The sequence below is a fragment of the Mustela nivalis genome, assembly GCF_964662115.1.
Source record: "Mustela nivalis genome assembly, chromosome: 17".
Lineage (NCBI taxonomy): Eukaryota > Metazoa > Chordata > Mammalia > Carnivora > Mustelidae > Mustela > Mustela nivalis.
In genome coordinates this window covers 30275284-30282995 of record NC_139036.1, presented here as the reverse complement: position 1 = coordinate 30282995, position 7712 = coordinate 30275284, and positions in this window count along the sequence as shown.

The following is a 7712-nucleotide window of genomic DNA, read 5'->3' as shown; positions in this document are numbered from 1 at the left end:
TATCATCATGGAACATTAAGTCTGCTCTCACTTTTTTTGATCTTACTAAAATCAGCTCAGTTGTTTGATTGTTTATATTCTCTTAATATTGGGGAAATATATACATTTTCTTGTCAGTGTTCAATTTCAGTATAAGTAAACACAAAAGGGTAATTTTTGCAGAAATGTTGCAAAACATACACAGAATCTTGATTCTTTTCCTCATCGTAAATAGTCTAACTTGAATCAGTCTGTACCTGAATCACAGGTGGGTTCATTGTGGCTGATCCTCCCTTTTCTTACTGGCAGAAGTATGGTGAAGATAAAATGTGATGACAGGTGTAAAAACAATATTAAACTGTTTATTTTTTTAATGGAAGGCATATAGTGAGGAGCAGGATTGCCAGGGATGGCTACTTAGTTGATGGGCTCTGTGGTAGCCTGTCTTCAGATGGCCCCCAATGACTCTCAACTCCTAGTAGTCATACCTTTGTGTAGTCCTGCTCTCACTCTGATTCAGATTTACCCTCTGTGACCAATAGAATATAGCAAAAATGATAGTCTTTGACTTCTCTTTTTTTTTAATATTTATTTATTTAGGGGTACCTGAGTGGCTTTATCAGTTGAGCAACCAACTCTCGGTTTTGGTTCAGGTCATGATCTTGTGGTCCTGGAATGGAGCCCCACAATGGCTCTTCACTCAGCAGGGATTCTGCTTGAGGCTTCTCTCTCCCACTTTCCCATCTCCATTTTGCACACACACTCCCCACCAGCTCACACTCTTCTCTCTCTCATAAATAAATCTTTATTTGAGAGAGAGAGAGCACAAGCCCGAGGGGCAGAAGGAGAAGGAGAGAGAATCCTAAGAAGACTCTGCACGGAGTGCAGTGTACAACACAGAGCTCAATCTCAAGACCCTAAGATCATGACCTGAGCTGAAACTGAGTCAGACACTTAACCGACTATGCCACCCAGGTGCCCCAAATGGTATGTAACTTCTGAAGCTAGATCATAATGACATAGCACCTCTTGCCTTGGTCTCTTGAATTGCTCACTCAGGAAAACTAGCTACCATGTGGTGAAGATACTCAATGGGAGACCCAGGTAGAAAGGAACTGAGGTCCTTAGTCAACAGCCAAGGCCAATTTTCCAGTTACGTAAGCCAAATTGGAAATGCATCAAACTGTAACCTCAGGAGAGACCCTGAGCCACAACTGCACAGTGCAGCTACTTCTAAATTCCTGACATACAAAAACTATTAGAGAAAATAAATGGTTATTTCTGGGATCAAGCCCTGAGTTAGGGTCTCTGCTCAGCAGAGACCTCTGCCCCTCCCCCTGCTCATACTTGGGCTCTCCCTCAATCTTTCTCTCTCAAATAAGTAAAATGGTTATTGCTATCTTAAGTCATTAAGTTTTGGGGCGACTTCTAATGTAGCAATAGGTTATGTAGAATCAATTTCTCTCAAGCACAGAGCCCAATATGTAAACCAGAATAACAACTTACTAACACACTTTGAGACACACAATTGTTGAGTGGAATGGAAAGCCAGGTCATTTTCTCCCTGTAGATAGACCAACTTCAAGAGGAAGAAGTTGCTTGGTGAACACAGAATTGGATCAAGAAGTTAGTATGATGGTCCACGAGAGGGCAACACCTGTCACACAGCACTAGACATGCATAGTGGACCTCTCATATGGCCCACCCACAATGCTTTAGCTAAGCATCCATCCCCAATGTCTGGCTCCTAAAACTTCATTTTCCTATGCTTTACACTAACCATTCCTTTCTTTCAGGCAGTTTTTCTTCAAGTGAATCCTAACAAAATTGACCATGGATGCTTATGGATGCTTAATTATGACATTATAGTCCTGCCTCCAACTATTTAAGTATTCTTAAACCCTTTCTATTCTCCAAACTGAAAATAGCTTTTTTTAAAAATCTTGTATTTATTTTTAAAGATTTTGTTTATTTATTTGACAGAGACAGAGATCACAAGTAGGCAGAGAGGCAGGCAGAGAGAGAGGAGGAAGCAGGCTCCCTGCTGAGCAGAGAGCCCAATGCAGGGTTCGATCCCAGGACCCCGGGATCACAACCTGAACCAAAGGTAGAGGCTTTAACCCATTGAGCCACCCAGATGCCCCCAAACTGAAAATAGCTTAAAGAGAATTATAAAAAGTTGAAATCATCTGAAATGACCATTTTACTACTTTGATAAGCATCTTTCTAGATATCAATGCATTTGTCACATGTAGATATTCATACATTTTCATGGGGTCATAATGTACCTACTAGCATACTACTACTTGCATTAGTCAGTAACATGTCATGGGCACCCTTCTCTGTCGATAAATCTATACAACACAATTTCTAATTAGCCTGCTTATGGTTGTTCCATAATTCAAAAAAATTACTGGGGTAAAAAACATAACATTTACCATCTTAACTATGCTGATGTGTATAGTTCAGTAGTATTAAACACATTCACACTGTTCTGCAAAAACAAAACAAAACAAAACAAAAAAACCAACTTTGGTCACCTCCCTTCTCAATAGCAAAGCACTATCACTTTGCTATTGCTTGATAAACCTTGCTTTGCTACCCACCCCTCTGTCTGGTCTTCCTCTTCATTCTTCAGAGTGGTGTGACCAAGAACCGTAGGCACCTACAGAGAAAAAAAATCCTGTAACAATCCCAGAGTCCTGGAATTGAGTCCTGCTTTGGGCTCCTTGCTCAGCAGGGAGGCTGCTTCTCCCTCTGCCTGCTGCTTCCCCTGCTTATGCTCTCTCTTAACAAATAAATAAATAAAGTCTTAATTTTAAAAAGTCATTGGGGTTTCGATAAGAGATTGCATTGGATCTATAGATTGCTTTAGGCAATATTAACATGTTAACAATATAACATCTTCTGTTACATGAACATGTGATGTGTTTCCATTTATGTCTTAATTTCTCTCAGCATGTTTTGTGGTTTTCATGGCACAAGTGTTTCACCTCCTTGGTTAATTCCTAAGTATTTTATTATTTTTTAAAATATTTTATTTATTTATTTGACAGTGTACTGCGGGACTCGATCCCAGGAAGCCAAGACGGTGACCTGAGCCGAAGGCAGAGGCTTAACCCACTGAGCTACCCAGGTGCCCCTATTTTATTGTTTTTGATGCTACTGTAAATAGAATTGTTTTTGTAATTTCCCTTTCAGATTTTCCCTTATTCATGTATGGAAATGCAATGGAATCTTCTGTATTGCCTTTGTATCCTGCCACTTTGCTGAATTCATTTACTAGTTCTAACAGTTTTTTGGTGAAATCTTTAGGGTTTTCTATATAAGTTCATATCATCTGCAAACAGATACTGTCATTACTTTTTCCTTTCTAATTAAGATAACTTTATTTTTCTTGCCTAAATACTCCGGCTAGAACTTCCAATACTATTTAAACAGAAATGATAAAAGTAAGCATCCTCTCTAGTCTCTGATCTTGGAAGAAAAGCTTTCAGTCTTTCAATACCATTGAGTATGATATTCGCCATGGATTTTTCATATGTGGCTTTAATCATATTGAGATTGTTTCTTTTTATTCTTAGTTTGTTGAGTGTTTTTGTCACAAAAGGGTATTGATTTTGTCAGATGCTTTTTCTCCATCAAATTAAAATGATGATGCTTTTCTTTCCTCTTCATTCTATTGAGGCAGTCTATCACGTATTAAATTGTGGCATAAGGTAACTGTACATATGATTTTCATGCTTTCAGCCATCCTCGAGTTCCAGGAATAAATCCCACTCGGTTATGGTGTATAATCTTTTCAATATGCTGCTGAATTGTTTGCTAGTTTTTTGTTGAGGATTTTTTCACCAGTATTCCTATGAGATAATCTATAGTTTTGTGCCTTTATCTGGCTTTGGCATCAAGAGTAATGCTGGCCTCAGAATGAGTTAGAAAGTGTTTCTTCAATTTTTTGGAAAATTTTCAGAAGGATTTGCATTGGTTCCTCTTGAGATCTTTGGTAGAATTCACCAGTGGACCCATCAGGTTTGGGGCTCTTCTTTCTTGGGAGATTTTTGATTATTGATTCAATCTCTTTACTAGTTATAGGTCTATTTGTCTTTTCTCTTTCTTCATGATTAAGTCTTGCAGATATTGTGCTTCTAAGAATTTGTTCATTTCATCCAAGTTATCCAATTTGCTGGCATAAAATTGTTTATAGTACTCCCTTATAATCCTTTTTATTTCTGTAGAATCAGTAGTAATGTCCCCACTTGAATTTTTTTTTTTTAAAGATTTGAGAGAGAGAGCTTACAGTAGGGAGGGCCAGTGGGAGGGGAGAATCTCAAGCAGACTCTGCGCTAAGTGGAGCTCGGAGTGGGGCTCAATCTCATGACCCTGAGATCATGACCTGAGCTGAAACTAAGAATTTGGCATGTAATCAACTGTGCCACCCCACTTCATTTTCTGATTTTAGTAATTAGTAATTACCAAATTAGTAATTTAGAGTCTTCCCTTCTTTTCTAGTCCATCTAGCTACAGTATTTTCAATTTTGTTGATCTTTCTGAAGAATCAACTTTTGGTTTCATTGATTTTAGCCTACTGGTTTTTTTTCTCTATTTCATTTATCTCTGCTCTAATCTTTATTTCCTTTCTTCTGCTGGCTTTGGGTTTAGTTTGTTCTATTTCTAGTTCCCTAAGGTATAGTGTTAGGTTATTGATTTGAAATCTTTCTTACTTTTTTCATGTTTTTATTTATAAATTTCCATGCTTTTGCTGTATCCTTAAGTTTTAATATGTTGTGTTTTTGTCTTCATCTCTAAGTACTTTCTGATTTCCTTATGATTTTTTAATCACTTGGTTGTTTGAAAGGTGTGTTATTTAGGAGAACCTGGATGGCTCAGTTGGCTAAGCATCTGACTCTTGGTTTCAGCTCAGGTCATGACCTCAAGGGTCGTGGGATTGAGCCCTGTGTCTGGCTACACATTCAGCGGCGATTCTGCTTGAAGATTCTCTCCCTCTCCCCTCACTCACAAGCTCCCTCTAAAATAAATAATCTTTTTAAAAAATTAAGGTACCTGGAGCACATCATCTTTCTTTAAAAAAAAAAAAAAAAAAAAAGTGTTCGGGCGCCCAGGTGGCTCAGTTGTTAAGTGTCTGACTCTTGATTTCCACTCAGGTCATGATCTTGGAGTCACGGAATCAAGCTCCGTTTCAAGATTTCTGTACTTAGGGGCACCTGGGTGGCTCAGTGGGTTAAAGCCTCTGCCTTCGGCTCAGGTCATGATCCCAGGGTCCTGGGATTGAGACCCACGTTGGGCTCTCTGCTTAGTGGGGAGCCTGCTTTCCAATCTCTCTCTCTCTCTGCCTACTTGTGATCTCTGTCAAACAAATAAATAAAATCTTAAAAAAAAAAAAAAGAGTTCTGTACTCAGCATGGAGATTGCTTCCCTCTCCCTCTACTCCTCCTCCCCTTCACTCACTCTCTCTCAAATAAATAAGTAAAAATCTTTTTTTAAAAAGTGTTGGGGTGCCTGGGTGGCTCAGTGGGTTAAAGTCTCTGCCTTTGACTCAGGTCATGATCCCAGGGTCCTAATCGAGCCCCACATCGGGCTCTCTGCTCCGCAGGGAACCTGCTTCCTCCTCTCTCTGACTGCCTCTCTGCCTACTTGTAATCTCTGCCTGTCAAATAAATAAATAAAATCTTTTTTTTAAAGTGTGTTATTTAACTTCCATGACTTTATGAATTCTCATTTTCCTTTTGTTATTAATTTCTAACTTCATCCTATTGTGGTCAGAGAAGTTACTCTGTATGACATCAATCTTTTAAAATCTAATGAGCCATAATTGGCCTATTTTTTAGGTTTTCCCTAAAAAGTATTCAGCTGTACTTGTGAAGAATACATATTCTGTTGTTGCTGAGTAGAGTGTTCTGTCAATATAAGATCTAGTTGGCTTGTTATGTTAACTCCTCTATTTCCTTATCTATCTTCTGTCTGGTTGGTCTATCCATTATTGTGAGTGGGTTTTTGAAGTCTCCTAATTGTTATAACAGAATTGTCTATTTCTCCCTTCAATTCTGTCCATTTTGCTTCCTATATTTTGGTGGCTTTCATTAGGTACATACATTGTTATACTTTCCCTATTGAACCTTTTATTAATATATAATGTCCTTGTTTCTTAAACCTTTTTTTTTTTAAGATTTTATTTATTTATTTGACAGAGATCACAAGTAGGCAGAGAGGCAGGCAGAGAGAGAGAGAGAGAGAGGGAAGCAGGCTTCCTGCAGAGCAGAGAGCCCGATGCGGGGCTCGATCCCAGGACCCTGAGATCATGACCCGAGCCGAAGGCAGCAGCCCAAACCACTGAGCCACCTAGGCGCCCCTCTTATAACCTTTTTCGATTTAAAGTCTACTTTGTCTAATATTAACATAGTCACCCCTGTTCTTTTGGTTAGTAGTTGTATGAAATATCTTCGTCCATCCTTCCCCTGTCAATCTGTTTGTGTGTTTGGATTTCAACTGAATCTCTTATAGACAGCATGGAGTTAGATTATGTATTTTTATCCATTCTACCAATCTTTGTCTTTTGGAGAGTTTGATACATTTATGCTTAAACTAATTACTGAGAAGAAGGCCTTACTTCTGTCATTATACTATTTGTTTTTTATATGTCTTTATAACTTTTTTGTCCCCTGCATTACTGTCTCCTTTTTTGTTTAGTTGATTTTCTCTAGTGAAATGTTTAAATTTCTTTCTCATTTACTTTTGTGTGTATTCAATAGCTACTTTCTTCGTGGTAACTATGAGGATTACATTTTGTATCCTAAATTTGTAACACTCTAATTTGAATTTATGCCAGTTTAATTTCAATAACATTCAAAAACTCAGGGTACCTAGATGGCTCAGTCAGTTAAGTGTCTGCCTTCAGCTCAGGTCATGATCCCAGGGTCCTGGGATTGAGCCCTGCATTGGGCTCCCTGCTTAGGGGGAGTCTGCTTCTCCCTCTGCCTCTTCCCCTGGCTTGTGTTCTCTCTCTCACTCTTTCTCTCAAATAAATACATAAAATCTTTAAAAAAAAAAAGTGAGCCAATATTTAACAATCTCTTATGTGTCTGGAACTGTTTACATATTTATTCTCTGCTTCCTTGTAGTGAGGAAAAATGAAGGACTCCGTATACTCCAAAAATTCAGCACCAAACCCACAGAGCAGATGTGAGGATGGGGACTAGGTTCATAGAGAACATATCACCATCAGTTTTATTTTTTTTTAAAGATTTTATTTATTTATTTGACAGAGAGAGATCACAAGTAGGCAGAGAAAGAGGAGGAAGCAGGCTCCCTGCTGAGTAGAGAGCCCGATGCGGGACTCGATCCCAGGACCCTGAGATCATGACCTGAGCCGAAGGCAGCGGCTTAACCCACTGAGCCACCCAGGCGCCGTCACCATCAGTTTTAATCTAAAGTTAGCTCTTGGTTCACTTCCACAATCCTTATACTTTGCTTAGGACACTCTTGATCTGCAGTCTCAGGGAAAGCTGCTATGTTTTAGTATACAAATACATTTGCTCCAGTATGATCTTAGGTCATGGAATCTTGCACCTAACAGCTGCTCCATAACCAATAAACATTATCTACCAGCATTATTATTGTTAATGTTGGCCATTATAAAATAGTCACTGGCCAGCTAGAAGAGTCTACTGACACTGTAGACAGAAGATTACAAATCCTATCAGTGGGAGTTTACGTAG